Raw genomic sequence first — 17,230 nt, 5'->3', positions numbered from 1 at the left:
GCGTGGGTTGGTGACCACGGGGCTCTTATCTGAGTTCTCGCATTACTCCTAATTACTCGTACCAGGCTCCTCACTTTCATCTAACATATCGGACCTCCCTTGGTCAACGCTTGTACTTTTACGACCCCGACGGTATTAGGTTTGCGAATCATAGGGAGTCTTTTATTTTCACGCCCTTCGTTGCCCTTGTCTTTCTTTGGCCGATACTTTCATTTTTCGAAGTGTCAGACCTCTGCATTTTTCTCTCCGATTAGTGTTCATAGAGGATGGTTGCCTAGTTGTACTTCCTCTTAAAACAATAATCACCACCACCACCACCACCATCATATCATTCATTTAATCTCATTAACACCTCTGGTGAGGTTGACATCAGAAAAGGCATCTGGTCTCAAAAACACGCTACAAAGATTCATCTCACTTTATACCTGACTCTGCAGGGAAATGGGACATGGGTTGGACATAAAATACGTTGTTGTTATTATTATTGTTCAGATTGATGGACGTTAAATAACTCACAGCATTACTTGACACTTTGCGAGACTGGGACTTACTAAGGAGCTGTAGAAGCTATGAGATAAACTCCACAGAGGATGGTTGTGTTTGCATAATCCTATTTAATAGCCCCTTGGTAAGAGGCACATGTCTGTCTGTTAGGTCATCAGCCCAGAGGCTGATTGGATCCTCAAATAGCACTACCAAAGGTTATGCGTTTATAAGGAAATCGCAAAAACAAATGGCAGCACCAAAATGAGGCGTACTAGGCAAGACGAGGAGTGAGGTAGTTTGTCATTGCTTTCCTCACTGGGTCAGAAAGTGCTATTGCAGCACGATTGACCCTATGAGCAACACCTTTCATAATACTCAGATGCACTAGTCGTGCTCTGAATGTCATTACTCAGAACCACCCATACCCCAACAGCTTCCATATTGTCACAGCCATGGATGAGACTGGGACTTCGGTGAAAGCTACACTTTACTCTGGCCTGTGCCAAGGGATGGATACAAAAGTACTGTATCCATCAAGAAATGGCAGCAGGCAAAAGAGGCACATACATGTCGGAATTTTGTCCCGTAGGAGTATCTTAACGGGTCACCAAACAACGACATGGAGTTGCCGCAATTGAACATTCTCAAATGCCACCGACCTCAGGTGGAATCGAACCCACAGTCCAACAACTAACCAACTGCGCCACTGAATTCAGTTCACTACGCTGTAGTTTACCTACTTCAAACTGAGTACCCATCCTCATTCACAATTAAACCTGCAAATCTCAACTGCGTAAGGTGGTACACCGAACGTTTTGGCTTTAAAAAGGGCTGTATAATAATTTCAATTGAGTGATGGTGGTGGTGATTATTGTTTTAAAAGTAAGTACAACTAGGCAACCATCCTCTGTATAATACAATTCAGAGATAAAAAATGAAAGGGATCCGACAGTTCGAAAAATAAAGATATCGGCCAAAGGAAGACAAGGGCCACGAAGGGCGTGAATATGAAAGACTCCCTAGGCCTCCATACGTAATACCGTCGGGCTAGGAAAAGAACAAGAGTTGAACAAGGAAGGTCGGATAGGTAGATGAAAGTGAGGAGCCTGGCACAGGTAAGTGAAAGAAATGCCAGGACTCAGCCAAGGGCTCAGTGGTCGTCTCCCTGTGGGTAGGGGCATTAGAAGAACACCCATGGTATCTTCTGCTGTCTTAAGAGGCGACTAAAAGGGTCTCAGAGGCTCTAAAAGTTGGAGCGTGGGTTGGCGACCACGGGGCCCTTAGCTGAGTCCTGGCATTGCTTCTACTTACTTGTGCCAGACTCCTCAATTTCATCTATTCTATCCGACCTCCCTTCGTCAACTCTTGTTCTTTTCAGACCCCGACAGTATTACGTATGGAGGCCTAGGGAGTCTTTCATCTTCACGCCCTTCGTGGCTCTTGTCTTCCTTTGGCCGGTATCTTCATTTTTCGAAGTGTCAGCTCCCTTCCTTTTTTCTCTCCGATTATTGTTATATAGAGGATGGTTGTCTAGTTGTAGTTCCTCTTAAAACAAGAATCACCACCACCAGAGCGCCAACCCACGTTCAAAAATCCTGAGACCCTGGGCCTCAATTGAGTGAAATAAATCGAATATACGTTCTGCTCTGGGGATGATTTCGCTCTGTTTTCAGGAATATTTTTGACAAATATGTTCCATGGTCGGGAGTCATCTGCAATTAGTGATACAAAGTTCCTGACGCGATATTATCTAGCAACCCTACAGGCAGTGATGTGAAGTACTGATGGATGGCCATGACTGAGAACGATATAGGAGGCTCTTTTATCACCTCATCCTACTCCACAGGACTGATTATTTCATTCGTGGCAGTTTTATAGTCTCTTCGTCACTTTCCCCATTTCGATGCACTGAAACCCACACTTTGTCGACTACAAATAGCATACAGATGTCTCCCGAAAATGTTATCATTTTCAGTTCCATTTATTGAAAGATTTTTATGATCATTTATTTTCCCAAACAGAAATTTGACACCATCTTTACTTAGTACCGACACAAACAGGTCTTATGGCGACGATGGGCTACAACAGGGCTAGCAGTGGAAAGGAATCGATCGTGGCCTTAATGAAAGTAGAGGCACAGCATTTCTCTGGTGTGAAAATGGGAAACCAAGGGAAAACATCTTGAGGGCAGTCAACAATGGGAATCGAACTCACCAACTCACGAATGGCAGCTTTACGTAACCCAAGCCGTATAGAAAAGTTGCTCAATTAACAGTCAGAGCCTATGTTTAATAATAATAATAATAATAATAATAATAATAATAATAATAATAATAATAATAATAATAATAATAATAATATTCTTCCCATATAGAAATGACTCATTTCTTCCTTCAGGATATTCTTATTCCTCATCTTGTGATATGCAAGAAATGCACTTAATTTCGGTTCCGTATTGACTTGAAATATCTAGGATAAAATTCTAAAAAGAATTTAATTGTATTAAGTCCACCTATTCAACACAAAGTACTGCCATTTAATGAATGAACCATCTATCGTGTTTACAAAGGATCGATATTAGCATCTGCTCCGAACTGAAATGATTTATTTAATCATTTTATTTATTTATTTATTTATTTATTTATTTTATTTATTTATTTATTTATTTATTTATTTATTTATTTATTTACGAAGCGCAAGATTCAGCTAAACTGAGCGCATTTCACTTGTACTGTCAACAGTTTAATTAACAAATGTAAACTTCCATAATAAAATATAGCAAACATAAAAAAAGATAACAAGATCAGGTTCACAGTCTGCCAATAACAACTGTCCAGAACGAAAACCACGAGAAAGTCCATGCACATTGCAACGACGTCGTAGGTCAAGATGGTGGTATAACCTCTTCAAATCAACTTATCCTTAAGTAATTATGATACGAAAAACGAGTGGATACGAAACTACACGTTCTCGGAATTGTTTGTGACGTGCTGAAGTAACTTTAATTGAATTTCTGCACTATTCTTTAACGCAATATTAGTGTTCACTGATTGATTCTAAACCTCGTTCTTCCTACTTTCATCATTATGATCATCTGTTTCATAACTTTTTGCTAGGTCACTATTTGAAATACAACTTTGGATGAAGCCACCTACTTAATGAGTGACAGATTTGCCGTGAACGGGACAAGATTGGTCTAGGCTCATAATATAGGGCCTACTACTACTACTACTACTACTACTACTACTACTACTACTACTACTACTACTACTACTGCTACTAGTACTACTACTAATAATAATAATAATCGAGCAATTGGCTTTGAGTTTTGTCAAGAAGCTATCAGCTTGCATTCGGGAGGTAGAGGGTTCGAACCCCACTGTACTCGGCGAGTTGGCCGTGCGGTTAGAAGCGCGCGGCTGTGGGCTTGTATCCGGGAGATAGTGGGTTCGAATCCCATTGTCGGCAGCCCTGAAGATGTTTTTTCGTGGTTTCCCATTTTCACACCAGGCAAATGCTGGGGCTGTACCTTAATTAAGGCCACGGCCGCTTCCTTCCCACTCCTAGTCCTTTCCTATCCCATCGTCGCCATAAAACCTATGTGTGTCGGTGTGACGTGAAGAAAAATAGCAAAAAAAAAATCACTGTCGGCAGCCCTGGAGATGGTTTTCCGTGGTTATCCATTTCCACATTATGCACATGCTGTGTCTGCACTCTCACTAAAACCACGGCCGCTTTTTTTCCCACTCCTAGCCCTTTCCAATCCCATCGTCGTCATAAAACCTATCTGTATCTGTGCGACGTAAAGCAAATTGTAAAATAATAACAATAAATAATAATAATTTTATTGGTTTTGGAGACACCGAGGTGCCGGAATTTTGTCCCGCTCAGAATTTCTTTAACGTGCCAATAAATCTACCAACACGAGGTTGTTGTATTTGAGCACATTCATATACCACCCTACTGAGCCCGGATGGAACCCGCCAACTTGAGCTAAGAATGTCAGCGCACTACCGGCTGAACTACTCATTCCGATACGCTCTTAAGTGTGTGGCCTGCGAGTTGCATCGAAAATGTCACATATTTTGCAGCTATAATATTCCACGTGCAGTGGAGTGTATCATGATATTCAAAATCAATGTTCATCCAGAAACAACTTGAAAGCGTTCTCCGTGAAAGCAAAATGCGCAGAATCTGAATCCAAATATTGAACGCATGGTTAAAGGCAAAAAAGTAAGCAAATATTAACTTAGTATAAAACAAATGTTGTTTTACAGAAAATGTACAATGTTAATCTTCTAAAAATGTGTAAATATAACCCCTGTTTGATAACTTTTATCCCGTGAAATTGATAGCTTCAGAAATCCACATATTTGCTACAATAATCCACAAATCATATCAAAATTGATTTCAGTTTGATAATTAGTGAAATATTTGCAATGGCATATCTGATTTGCTGTTTAATATTGCTGACAACGAGAGTTCTTTTTATCTAATTTCATCCGTTCATCGATAATATAATTCATGATACATTCACGGACGTCCCGTAGCTAAAGCGAAGGTTTTGTTTACATCTCACGCCGGAACAACGAATGAGAGTCGACTTGCAACGCAAATCACTGGCCTGAATACATTTATATTTGTGTGGAGAATTTTGAGGAAATCCTGTTTAATCTTCCTTTAAATTTTGGCACACTCATCTTCTTCTAATCGACCCGAATAAGAAAGAAACACGCATAGTACTTGATGATTGAATGCAGAAGCTTTAGTTGTTGTAACTAACGGCTTTGTCAGATGGTAACGAACAGCCCCTAGTGCTCAGTGTGGTCATAATAATAATACTAATAACAACAATAGGAGATGCCTGGCAGGAATTGTCCAGGCTACCGAAGCCGGTAGCACTTCTCAGGGGCAATGATTAATGGCTGACGGCTGAAATGACATTATATTGGAGAGTGTCGCTGGAATGAGAGATGGCTGGGAAAACCGGATTATCCGCAGGAAAACCTGTACCTCCTCCGCTTTGTCCAGCACAAATCTCACATGGAGTAACCGTGATTTGAACCATGGAGCCCAGCGGTGAGAGGCCGACGCGACGCCGTCTGAGGGCTCCATTCTTCTATCAATGATCAATATTTTTTATTCATTTCCAATAATGTGACTGATGACCTCGAATTTTTAAACAGTCATTTTTAATAAATGGTGCTTTTATTCGTAATATTGAAAAGATAATAATGGGATCTGTAACAAGAACATGTACTTCACAGTCACCGTGGGAAGGATGTCTGACTTGCGGCAACCCGAAGAATTTAAAAGGGGATCATCAAACAATATACCGATAATTGAAATATCAGTACTGTATTGTTAACTCATTGTTATGGTCAGAACTCTAAATAATATGGAAGATTATATCTCCGGATTTAGAGCCTCCATGGCTCAGGCAGCAGTGCGCCCGCCTTTCACCGCTGGGTTCCTTGGTTCAAATCCCGGTAACTCCACGTGAGATTTGTAATGGACAAAGTGAGGGTGGCAGGTTTTTCTCCGGGTACTGCGATTTCCCCTGCCATCTTTAATTCCAGTGATATTCCCCAATATAATTTTACTTCTTCTGTCAGTCATTAATCATTGTCCCAGAGGAGTGTGACAAGCTTTGGCAGTCGGCACACTTCCTATCCTCGCCGCTAGATGGGGCCGTCACTCATTCAAATCCTGAGCAGGTCGAATGACTGGAAACAGGCAAAGGATTCGTTATCTTCAGATTTATGAAGTAAATAATAGGAATATAAGTACAGTAATGTTACTGTAAAATCAGAAATATCCTCATATCATATTGTACTTCGTACTCCGTGAATTCTCTTTTGGTTTATCAATATCATAGAGCATAAAATTCTCCTTACCTTCTCCCACCTTATGGAATACAACATTTTCAGATAAGATTTTATCGCCGCTTGTACGAAGGCTGGAAAGAAAGTAGTGACAACATTTATGCATAATTACGTCATACATTATTTGATGGGTCAGGGAAAAAGCAGGTAAGTCAACTTTTGGTGGTAATCGAGTTAGAGGTGATATACTGGGCATCAGATCGAGCTTAATTCAGTTTCTCAGATTTCGAACTTCAGTTATTCAATGAATATATTTGTTTACCTAGTAACGTTTTGAAATGTTCGTTTTTCAAAGTTCTGAAGGAAGTTGACTAAAAGTTTGGCCTACCTTATTGTTATATCCTCTAGATTTCATTATTATTTTACTGACCAGGACTACTTTAATTTTTACTATTGTATCTTTGAATTTTCCTCAGTATTTGTAATTCTGACATACTGCAACCACTATAGTTGTCCTTTTCCTCAGATACATATTTGTTCAAATAAGTTGTGAAGCAAGAGCCTCCGTGGCTCAGATGGCAGCGCGTCGGGCTCTCACCGCTGGATACCGTGGTTCAAATCCTGGTCACTCCATGTGAGATTTGTGCTGGAAAAAGAGGAGGTGGGACAGGTTTTTCTCCGGGTACTCCGGTTTTTCCTGTCACCTTTCATTCCAGCAACGCTCTCCATTCTCATTTCATAGCATCTATCATTCATTAATAAATCACTTTGAGAGTGGCGACCCCATCGTACTAACAGCCTATTTCTGCTTCATTCATTACATCCCTGACCCGGTCAATGACTGGAAAACAGGTTGTAGGTTTTCATTTTTTTTTCATTCAAATTGTGAAGCAAATGACAAAAAACATCCTCTTCTCACCAACACAAGCCACTGGATTCTCATTTCATAGCATCTATCATTCATTAATAAATCACTTTGAGAGTGGCGACCCCATCGTACTAACAGCCTATTTCTGCTTCATTCATTACATCCCTGACCCGGTCAATGACTGGAAAACAGGTTGTAGGTTTTCATTTTTTTTTCATTCAAATTGTGAAGCAAATGACAAAAAACATCCTCTTCTCACCAACACAAGCCACTGGAGAAGAGTATAATTACCTGTGTTTGATTGATAAAAATTAGAATTCATTTGAGAACCCCTCAAATTTCTAACATTCAAATGATTTACAAAATAACAATAACACGAATTTGGTGCTATTATTGGAGCGATGCAATAATATTATTTACTTTATATCCCACTAACTGCTTTTATTGTTTTCGGAGACGCCGAGGTGCTGGAATTTAGTCCCGCGGGATTCCTTTTATGTGCCTGTAAATCTATCGACACAATGCTGACGTATTTGAGCATCTGCAAATATTACCGAACTGAGCCAAGATTGAACCTGCCAAGCTGGGATTAGAAGGCCAGCGCCTCAACCGTCTGAGACACTCAGCCCAGCTGGAGTGATGTGCAGTGAGTTTCTTTCATCGGTTGGCTGGCAGGTGCGCCCACCTTATCTGCCTTCTGTTGATTCATCACTTCCCGTAACACACAGCGCAGCGACAGCACGGGAATGCCCGCACTTCGCAGTTCAGGTCCGTGCTTAGAACGTGTATTAGGTGTTCTCGAGTTGTGAAGTGTTACTTCGGTGTATAATTCTGATAATGTGTACACGGTAGAGGAAAGGGTATTTATGTACGATAACTATGTGACAACAGAGTCTTGCCGCGAAGTCAGTAGGCGATTTGTAACACAATTACCAAGTTTACGCCCTCCACATGCAGAGACTTTGCGGAAACTCGTAAACAAATTGAGAGGAACTGCTTCTATAATGGAAACAGGCTGTGGATTCTCAAGTACACGTTTTTTAACATTTCGCTTCCTATAGAGTAGAGAAGCACCTCCTCTCAATTTGTTTACGAGTTCCCGCACGGCTTGTCAATGTGGAGGACGCACACCTGGTAATTGTGTTACAAATCGCGTACCGACTTCGCTGCAAGACGCTGTTTTCGCATAATTATCGTACATAAATACCCTTTCCTCTACCGCATCAGGAATGGAACGAATGGAGCCTCATCTAGCGGCGAAGATAGGAATTTTGCCGGCTGCCGAAGCCTGTCGCACTCCTCTGGAGCAATGATTAATGAATGACAGATGAAATGATATTGGAGAGTGTTGCTGGAATGAAAGATGACAGGGAAAACCGGAGTACCCGGAGAAAAACCTGTCCCATCCCCGCTTTGTCCAGCACAAATCTCGAATTGAGTGACCGGGATTTGAACCACGGAACATAGCGGTGAGAACGAAGTAAAACAAATGAAATCACAGAAATATTACATCATAAGCCTACAAAATCCCTAAGACCACTGGGACAAGAAGCCTGCTTTTCGAAGAGCTCAGCATGGGGGGCTACGAAAATGTTAAAATTGAAACCATACAAGGTAACTATAGTGCCTTTGGTAATATTTTCTTAATTATTAATTACTAATTTTCTTAATTCTTATTTTCTTCATTTTAATTGTTATCTCATGTCATGTGCAGATAAAGTGAGAGAAGTGCTGTCCTTGTTACGCCGCGGAGCGAGGTGTGATGAGTGAACAGGAGGCAGATAAGATGGGCGCGCCTGACGGCCAACCGGTGAGAGAAACTCACTGTATAAATAACAAATAAAATAAATTGTAATGAGCGGGATATCGCCGTAATACACTGTATGTCATGGTTGTCCTGTTCCTAAAATTCCTACAACTCGTCGAAACTTCGTCTTTAAGCTGACAAATCGCACTAGAGTATTCTGTGAAAATATCCAATACAACGTATTGCATGTGCGGCCACGAAGTGATTCATTGAGCGAGGCTGGGTGGGTTGCCTGCAATCCAGACGTGGGCGCGATGTTTCGGGGACTGCAGTCTCACAATAAGTCCCAAATACCGAAGTGTACAGCACTGGAATATTCCGGACGTAATTATAACGAGATACAAGAGAGTTGTAAGGCCGCCGCAACTTGAGAAGTTATTCATACTAGGTTATCAGTACTGTATGTTTGATATACAACGACTTGGGTAGAAAATTATGTTACTAACGCAGAGATTATTATCAATAATAATAATAATAATAATAATAATAATAATAATAATAATAATAATAATAATAATAATAATAGTAATTCCAGTAATGGCGTTTTAACATTTATAGCCTATGGATGAGCAAAATGATACACTAAAGAAGTAATAATATAGTGATAGATAGTAAAAGATAAAATAGACTACCATTTTATAAGAATAGACTAGTGGTATGGTAAGGTATCCCCCCTCAACTTCGGAGTGTTGGTTGGTGACCACGGAGCCAATAGATGAGTCCTAGCATTGTTCTTACTTACTTGTACCAGGCTTCTCACTTTCATATATCCCATCCGACCTGCCTTCGCCATCCCGTGTTCGTTTCCGATCCCGACGGTATTAGGCTGCGAATCGTAGGGAGTCTTTCATTTTCACGCTCTTCGTGGCCCCTGTCTATCTTTGGCCGATATCTCCATTTTTCGAAGTATAGGATCCCTTCCATTTTTTCTCACAGATCACTGTTATCTAGTGTATGGTTGCCTAGTTATACTTTCACTTAAAACAATAATCACCACCACCAACTCGTGGTAAGTTATTACAGAATAGCTCGGACTAGCGTAAGTTAATAGCAGTAATTATAACTAAGAAAGCGTAAAAAATTATTGTAGGTGTACTGTTATCTTTGTGTGCTATCCTGTTATAAGCCATAAATAAATAAATAAATAAATAAATAAATAAATAAATAAATAAATAAATAAATAAATAAATAAATAAATAAATAAAACAAAGAAATTCGAGTTCATACTCCAGCTTCTTATCAGAAATGATGTGACTTTATTTATTATATATGTACATACGTACATCTTTATTGCAAACTGTTATGCCTTTCAGCTTCAGTCTCAAAGCCTCTATGAATTTACCAATATCTCTATTTGCAATTAGCTCTGGGGCCTCATTTTGTCCCTTACCTCACAGCTTTAAATAATTAGAAAATTGAGTCTAAACATCGACGTCTTCGTCTTCCCCTACTTCTCTTACCTTTTATGACGGATGTCATTATTATTCTAATTTTTAACAATCTGCTTTACGTCGCACAGAATAGTCTTTTTTTTTTTTTGCTAGGGGCTTTACGTCGCACCGACACAGATAGGTCTTATGGCGACGATGGGATAGAAATGGCCTAGGAGTTGGAAGGAAGCGGCCGTGGCCTTAATTAAGGTACAGCCCCAGCATTTGCCTGGTGTGAACATGAGAAACCACGGAAAACCATCTTCAGGGCTGCCGACAGTGGGGCCGCTTCCTTCCCATTCCTAGGCCTTTCCTATCCCATCATCGCCATAAAACCTATCTGAGGCGGTGCGACGTAAAACAAATAGCAAAAAAATCTTCCTGGCACTGTTTCCAACTTTTTGCCGCAGTGATCATTCTCGCTACTTTCATGTCTGTTACTTCTTACTTACGAATAATGTATCCTGAGTCCTCCCAGCGTAAACTCTCGTACATCAAATTTGGTCCGAAAACAGACCGATGTAAAGATAGTTTCGTCTGGGAGCTGACTACCTTTTTACAGAATACTGCTGATCAAGGCTGCGAGCTCACTGCGCTAGCTTTACTACACCTTGGTTCAGTCTCACTTACAGTAATATCATCCTGAGAAAGTACTCATACTATATACTTGAAATGCTGTTCCAGATTTGTATTCCCAACCGAACATTCTTATATTTTAAGTTTCTGACCTACTGACATCACTTTGGTTTTTGAAAGGATAATTTTCACATACTCATTGCTCCTATTGTCGAATTTCATGATATTAAACTGCAGGCTTTAAATACAACCTGCCATTAAGATCAAGTAGTCGGCATAGACCAAAATGCGCACTACATTTCCACTTAACTGAACCCCTCCCTGCCACTTTATAGCTTTGAGTTGATGGCCCACGTAAATTGTGAATAACAAAGGTGAACTATTATAGCCTTATAGAACCCCTGTAATTACCATGAACCAAAAACTCACTCTGCTGGGCTGACTGGCTCAAACGGTTAACGCACTGGCCTTCCAAATCCAACATGGCAGGTCCTATCCTGGCATAGTCCGGTGGTATCTGAAATGCTCAAACACGTCAGCCTCGTATTGGTAGATTTATTGGCACGTAAGAGATCTCCTTCGGGACAAAATTTCGGCACGTCGTCGTCTCCGAAAACCGTCAAATGTATTTAGTGGGAAGTAAAACATTAACATAATTATTCGAATTCATCCTACCGTCAATACCCCCAATTTTTACCGCAGCCAAATTGCCAACATGCCATCAATTGCTTTCAATAATAATAATAATAATAATAATAATAATAATAATAATAATAATAATAAATACATCGCAAATGGGAAATATCCCGGTGGCAATGGTCACTTGCAGTAGGGTAATACTAAAGTAATCCCTCCTCTACGAACCATGTGACCTTGCCGCGGTGCGGAGGCTTGCGTGTCCCAATGATGCAGATAGCCGAGCCGCAGGTGCAACCATATCGGGTGGGTATCTGTTGAGAGACCAGACTAACGAATGGTTCATCGAAAGGGGGGTAGCAGCCTTTCGGTAGTTGCAAGGGCGGCAGTCTAGATGATTGACTGATACGGCCTTGTAATAATACTCAACATGGCTTAGCTGTGTTGATACTGCTACACGGCTGAAAGCAACGGGAAACTACAGCCGTAACTACCTCCCGAGGACATGCAGCTCTCTCTGTATGAATGATGTACTGATGATGGCTTCCTCCCGGGTAAAATATTCCGGAGGTAAACTAGTCCCCCATTCGGATCTCCGGGTGGGGACTACACGAGAGGGGGCGATCATCAGGAAGATGGATACTGACATTCTGCGAGTCGGAGCGTGGAATGTTAGGAGTTTGAATCGTTGTGGTAGGTTAGAGAATCTGAAAAGGGAGATGGATAGGCTAAAGTTAGATGTAGTTGGTATAAGTGAAGTACGTTGGCAGGAAGAACAGGATTTTTGGTCAGGCGACTACCGAATTATCAACACGAAATCAAACAGGGGTAATGCGGGAGTTGGTTTAATAATGAATAAGAAAATAGGGCAGCGGATAAGCTACTACGACCAGCATAGTGAAAGAATTATTGTCGCCAAGATAGACACCAAACCAATGCCCACCACAATAGTGCAGGTCTATATGCCTACTAGTTCAGCGGATGATGAAGAAATTGAAAGAATATATGAGGAGATAGAAGATTTAATACAATATGTCAAAGGTGACGAGAATCTAATTGTGATGGGAGACTGGAACGCAGTGGTAGGCCAATGAAGAGAAGGTAGCACAGTAGGAGAATTTGGATTGGGACAAAGGAACGAAAGAGGAAGTCGGCTGGTTGAATTCTGCACTGACCATAATTTAGTCCTCGCCAATACTTGGTTCAAACACCACAAACGACGGCTGTATACGTGGACGAGACCTGGAGACACTGGAAGGTATCAAATAGACTTCATTATGATTAGGCAGAGATTCAGAAACCAGGTGTTGGATTGCAAAACGTTCCCAGGAGCAGACGTGAACTCTGACCACAACTTGTTGGTCATGAAATGCCATCTGAAGTTGAAGAAATTGAAGAAAGGAAAGAATGCAAAAAGATGGGATCTAGACAAGTTGAAAGAAAAGAGTGTGATGGATTGTTTCAAGGAACATGTTGCACAAGGACTAAATGAAAAGGCCGAAGGAAACACAGTAGAGGAAGAGTGGAGAGTCATGAAAAATGAAGTCAGTAGGGCTGCTGAAGAAATGTTAGGAAGGAAGAAAAGATCAACTAAGAATCAGTGGATAACTCAGGAGATACTAGACCTGATTGATGAACGACGAAAATACAAGAATGCTAGAAATGAAGAGGGCAGAAAAGAATACAGGCTATTAAAGAATGAAGTGGATAAAAAGTGCAAGGTAGCTAAGGAAGAATGGCTGAAGGAGAAGTGCAAGGATGTCGAAGGCTGTATGGTCCTGGGAAAGGTAGATGCTGCATACAGGAAAATCAAGGAAAACTTTGGAGAAAGGAAATCTAGGTGTATGAATATTAAGAGCTCAGATGGAAAGTCACTTCTAGGGAAAGAAGACAAAGCAGAAAGATGGCAGGAGCATATCCAACAGTTGTATCAAGGTAACGATGTAGATAATTTCGTTCTGGAACATGAAGGGGCTGTTGATGCTGATGAAATGGGAGACCCAATTTTGAGGTCAGAGTTTGACAGAGCTGTGAGTGACCTAAATAGGAACAAGGCACCTGGAATTGATGATATTCCCTCTGAATTACTGACTGCCTTAGGAGAAGCCAGCATGGTAAGGTTATTTCATTTAGTGTGCAAGATGTATGAGACAGGAGAAGTCCCATCCGATTTTCGGCAGAATGTTGTTATACCTATTCCCAAGAAAGCCGGTGCTGACAGGTGTGAAAACTACCGCACTATTAGTTTAGTATCTCATGCCTGCAAAATTTTAACACGTATTATTTACAGAAGAATGGAAAAACAAGTTGAAGCTGAGTTGGGGGAAGATCAATTTGGCTTCAGAAGAAATGTAGGAACACGTGAAGCAATCCTGACTTTACGTCTGATCTTAGAGGATCGAATCAATAAGGACAAGCCCACGTACATGGCATTCGTAGATCTAGAAAAGGCATTCGATAATGTTGATTGGACCAGGCTATTTATGATTCTGAAGATGATAGGGATCAGATACCGGGAACGAAGAATTATCTACAGTCTGTATAAAAATCAGTCTGCAGTGATAAGAATCGAGGGCTTTGAAAAAGAAGCAGCAATCCAGAAAGGAGTGAGGCAAGGCTGCAGTTTGTCCCCTCTCCTTTTCAATGTTTACATAGAACAGGCAGTAAAGGAAATCAAAGAGAAATTTGGAAATGGAATCACAGTCCAAGGAGAGGAAATCAAAACCTTGAGATTTGCGGATGATATTGTTATTTTATCTGAGACTGCAGAAGATCTCGAGAAGTTGATGAATGGTATGGATGAAGTCTTAGGTAAGGAGTACAAGATGAAAATAAATAAGTCCAAAACAAAAGTAATGGAGTGCAGTCGAACGAAGGCAGGTGATGTAGGAAATATTAGATTAGGAAATGAAGTCTTAAAGGAAGTAGATGAATATTGTTACTTGGGTAGTAAAATAACCAACGATGGCAGAAGTAAGGAGGACATAAAATGCAGACGAGCACAAGCAAGGAAGAGCTTTCTTAAGAAAAGAAATTTGCTCACTTCAAACATTGATATCGGAATTAGAAAGATGTTTTTGAAGACTTTTGTGTGGAGCGTGGCATTGTATGGAAGTGAAACATGGACAATAACTAGCTCAGAAAGAAAGAGAATAGAAGCTTTTGAAATGTGGTGTTACAGAAGAATGCTGAATGTGAGATGGATAGATCGAATCACGAATGAAGAGATACTGAATCGAATTGGTGAGAGGAGATCGATTTGGCTAAATTTGACGAGAAGAAGAGATAGAATGATAGGACACATCTTAAGACACCCAGGACTTGTTCAGTTGGTTTTTGATGGAAAGTGTAGGGGGCAAGATTGTAGGGGTAGACCAAGGTATGAATATGACAAACAGATTAGAGCAGATGTAGGATGCAATAGTTACGTAGAAATGAAAAGGTTAGCACAGGATAGGGTGGCATGGAGAGCTGCTTCAAACCAGTCTATGGACTGATGACTCAAACAACAACAACAATTATCCACAAACAACAACAAACAAACAACAGTACAACAGTACAACGGTACAACAAGCAATTCCATAGAAAGAAATTATTACAATAAATACTGCCAATTTAACATTCTAAATCCAGCTCATCATATACAAATTCACACACACAACTTAAGTGTTTCCAGTACTTGACCCTACGGCTTACGATATAATAATAATAATAATAATAATAATAATAATAATAATAATAATAATAATAATAATAATAATAATTAAACGGACCCCGGGGGCTCTCAACTAAGGAGCGTGTGTTGGTGATCCCGGGACTCTTATCTGAAACCTGGGATTGCTTACACTTATTTGTGCCAGGCACCTCGCTTTCGTCTCTCTTCTCTGACCTCCTTTGGTCAACTCTTGTTTTAATGCGACCCCGATGGTTTTAGCGCACTCGAGGCCTAAGGAGTCTTTATTTCATGCCCGTCGTAGCCCTTGTTTTCCTTTGGCAGATACCTTAATTTTTCCTTACATTTTTCTCTATGATTAGTGTTATATAGAGGATGGTTGTCTAGTTGTACTTTCCCTTAAAGCAGTAATCACCACCACCACCTCAGACCTTTGAACTCTGCACTCGTACTCTGTCGTATAGCTTCTCCAGATCTACGAACTATCTGTTCTTGAAGTAAAATTTTTCAATGCGTTTCTCCGCAGAGAATTTGATAGGCAGCACTTCGGCAGCTTTCCTTGTAGGTCTAAATGTGTTGAATTATGTTGCTGTGAATCTTTATGTCTGCTTATTATACTACCCGTTGAAAGCTCGCTCTGTTGCTCTCCTCTAACGAGGTCTAGTTTATGTAGTATAAAGTTTAATATTTTTTTTTCCTTTTGTTAAAGTTAGTTAGGGATGGCAAAACACGGGTCTCGCTTCTTTCATGCGTGAAAGTGACCTGTCATAAATATGAAATGTCTTCCTCCTACAATTATTTACATTCTTCCACTCCGTAAAGATATGTTTTGTGATACCTGTCCTACGGATAACATTCATCACGTTTCTAAGTACAGTGACTTTGAAGCTAGTGAAACACTGGATACACAGTTAAGAACTTGGAGATGAATGGATAAATGTTGACTGTAGGTGAAATAGTGGAAGCGTGAGAAAGGAAATACTGTAGAATACTGTTCCTGGTATCTTCTTAATACATATGGGTCATCAGACCATAGTTATTTTTTCGAGCCTCCCTACAACCCTAATTTGTTCATCTTTACCTGACTATTACATCCTATAACATCCTTCGTACATTCCAATAGCTTTGTGCTAGTTATTGTTTTAAAAGAAAGTACAGCTATGCAACCTTCCACTCATCGGGGTAAAGCAAGGATGTGATCCTATCCTTGGAAGGGTGAAGGCAACCGCTTAAGTTAAAGAACGTCCTCGAACGGAGAAAGAATGAACACCCTAAGAATCGAAAATAATACCGTTGGAATCATAAGGCGTGATCAAAAAGTTTCCGTTTGAGGGCGTTGCTTCAGCTGACATGTTACGTAGCGCGATTCCGATGCGGGTATATAAGTACGGGCATCTAGGCAAAGGGATAGTGTGGCAGTTGTGTCATGCTAAGGTGCGTGCTTTAAATGCGGCCTCTTGAACTATTGCGACGTTATTACCAAATGCGTCCAAACAGGACCAACATGCAGTTATTTTGTTCTTGGATGCCGGAGGACAAACACCGCTGCACATCATTCGAAGAATGAAGAATGTGTCTGGGGCAGCATGTCTGTCGAAATCACCGTTGTGGAATGATGCGGGTCGCGTTTCGACACAAGACGCCGGTCGGTCTCGGAGGCCAGCCTCATCCACAAACAGAAGGTGAATGAGATGATTGTTCCCATGCGATTATCACGCCTTCGGTCCCTTCGAAAAGGCCTTGAAGGGTCGACGCTTCCTTTGGAACGAGGTTGTGAGGCAGTCGGTTACAGACTTCTTCACACAGCAGGTCACAGTGTTTTACCACACGGGGGTCTTCAACCTGGTGCGTCGGTGGGATGAGTATCTCAATGATTACGGCTATCTTTCTTGATTGGAATCCCGAATCAGAACTGTATGGCCTTCGAAC

Source organism: Anabrus simplex, chromosome 1 (assembly GCF_040414725.1).
Source record: "Anabrus simplex isolate iqAnaSimp1 chromosome 1, ASM4041472v1, whole genome shotgun sequence".
In the NCBI taxonomy this organism is placed as follows: Eukaryota; Metazoa; Arthropoda; class Insecta; order Orthoptera; family Tettigoniidae; genus Anabrus; species Anabrus simplex.
The sequence above is the reverse complement of the archived record's forward strand: the minus strand, read 5'-3'. Positions refer to the sequence as shown.